At 34.0% G+C, this 2,500-nt stretch overlaps 1 long non-coding RNA gene across 1 annotated transcript in view; it reads left to right on the forward strand.

Annotated features, from left to right (window-relative positions):
- Positions 1 to 2,500, forward strand: part of LOC124950068 — a 101,589-nt gene that overhangs the window by 998 nt on the left and 98,091 nt on the right. The window contains exon 1 of the long non-coding RNA XR_007101250.1: positions 1 to 136. This exon is cut by the window's left edge and continues 998 nt beyond it. This is a non-coding gene — a long non-coding RNA (uncharacterized LOC124950068). The remainder of the gene's footprint in view (positions 137 to 2,500) is intronic.

Genomic DNA, 2,500 nt, shown 5'->3' on the forward strand with positions numbered 1-2,500 from the left:
AAGTGCCTTCGAGAGTCGTGAGGGAGGAACGACCGGGAGAAAAAAAAAGACGCACGGACAAACAAAGAAAAAAAAGAGAAGCAATATCGTATAGATTCACGAGTGAATTTCATTCGACTACGTTTTATCGAACGAGGTAAGTGACATCACGCTTCATACACATATATATATATATATATATATATATATATATATATATATATATAATACATATATATGTATATATATTTATCTATGTCTTTTTTTCACGTTGTTGTACATATGTGTTTAAGAAAATGTGCGATTGAAGGAAAAGAGAAAAAAAAGGAAAAGAAAAAGGAAAACAAGAGAGAGAGAGAGAGAGAGAGAGAGAGAGAGAGAGAAAAGGAAAAAGTATGATAATGGGAAGGTACGAGGTGTATGAGGTTAAGGGTGGAGAGTGATGATGGGAGGGTTGATTGTTCGATCGGAAGGAACAAACGTATAGAAATTATTCGTTGTACGTTAATACGTCGACTGCCGTATGATTTTTTTCGTCCTCATTTTTTCTCCTACTTGTCCTACTTTTCCTTTCTCCTCGTGTTGTTTTTATTTTTATATATGTTTTCTTTTCTCTTCTTTTTTTTTTCATATATATACTTTAAATTCTTATGTCCTTCGATCGAAATTATTTAACACGTTCCTTCAGAGGAAACGTAATCTCTTATTATATTCATTGCAAATGAGGTGCAGTCGGCGCAAATGACGAATTAAACGCATATAATAATGTTAATAAAAAAAAGAATATTTTTAATAAAAGAGTAATGTTAATAAAAAAAAGAGTATGCCGAGTCGATTTTATATATCGATCACGTAGCAAAGATTTTTAGATCGTTTTAAAGGGAGTTTGATAACGAGCGGACGGAAGGGTGGAGGGAGGGATGGGAAGGGAGGGAGGGAAATGCATGGAAAATAATTCTTATGAATAAATTTTTCTCCTAAATTCAATACGTACATATACTCATACATACATATATACATATATACACACGAACGTACTTATATATATGTATATATATATATATATATATACGTATGTACGTATATACAAGATGAGATTTTCTATCGTTCATCGTTCAACCCGTTAAAATCCTTTCCTTCCATTTTTGACCTTTCCATCTTGTTTCATATTTATATTATTTTTATTTATTATTTTTATCCCGGTCAACGCGGAAGTCTATTATAAAAGTCACGAAGAATAACGCAAAACTCTCGTGAAATTCAGTTTGAACGTCGTTTTGTCGGTCGGACGATTCTCTCCCTCTTTTGCGTTCATCTTTTCTCTTTATCTCTCTCTCTCTCTCTCTCTCTCTCTCTCTCTCTCTCTCGTTCTCTTTCTCTTTATCTCTTTCTATCTCTTTCTCTCTTCGAAGAAGATACCAACGTGAATGCTGCTACTCTCTCGAACCTTTCTACCCTCTTCTTTCTTCTCCTCTTGCTCTACCCTTTTGAATCGTATTTTCGCGAGCGTTTGCAATTGCGTTTGCACGGTAATTTCGCTGCCGGCGGCGTGAACGACGAGAACGAACGATGGCCTGGCTGGCTGGCTTGCGAGGTCAAGTGGAACCATATTTGGCACGTTCGACCCTTCCAAACAGGAAAGGGATTTCTCTCTTCTTCTTTTTCTCTTTTTTTCTCTCACTCCTTTTTTTTCTTTTTTTTTTTTTTTTTCCTTTTTATCGTTTCAAACGTAGTCTTCGCCGTAAAGATGGATGGACATGTATCTCGTATAAACATCAAGCCTTACGCACGTCGTCCAATCGAATACAATAATAATTATTAACGTAGATTGTTTCAAATCTATTTGATCATGTGCACGATCATGACCAAAAAAAAAAAAAAAAAAAAAAAGAAAGCAAACGAACGAACAAACAAAGAACTCGTTCGCTTGTAAAAGTGTCCGTTTCGATGTAAAAAACAAACAAACAAAAAAAAAAAAAAAAAAAAAAAGAAAAAAAAGAAAAAAAAGAAAAAGAAATAAAGAGAGAGTGGAAATAGAATTCATCTTCCATGTACGACCAATAAATTATTATTTTACAAATACGTTGATAGGTATCATGTCAAATTCAATGTACAATTTTGTGGAAGGTATTTCGGGGCATGAGGACGAATGATAAAAAAAAAAAAAAGGAAAAAAAGCATTAAAAAAAAAGAAAGAGAGAGAGAGAGAGAGAGAAGAAAAAGAGGTGCCAAAAAAGCATAACCGCAAATCCATAAAGCTTCTTTTCATTTATCATGTATTTTATTTTATGTTGATTTTTTTTCTTTTTTTTTCTTTTTCGTTCCCGTTTTTTTCTTTCCTTTTTCCATGTTTGTTCTCTCTCTCTCTCTCTCTCTCTCTCTCTCCTTCTCTCTCTCTCCCTCACTCCCTATTACCCTCCCTCTTTTTTTCTTCTCTTTTTATTTCAATCACCCCATCGAAATATACAGTATAATATTTAACCCGCGAGACTCGTATAAATTTACACTGGTGAACGCGACG

Source organism: Vespa velutina, chromosome 6 (assembly GCF_912470025.1).
Source record: "Vespa velutina chromosome 6, iVesVel2.1, whole genome shotgun sequence".
In the NCBI taxonomy this organism is placed as follows: domain Eukaryota; kingdom Metazoa; phylum Arthropoda; class Insecta; order Hymenoptera; family Vespidae; genus Vespa; species Vespa velutina.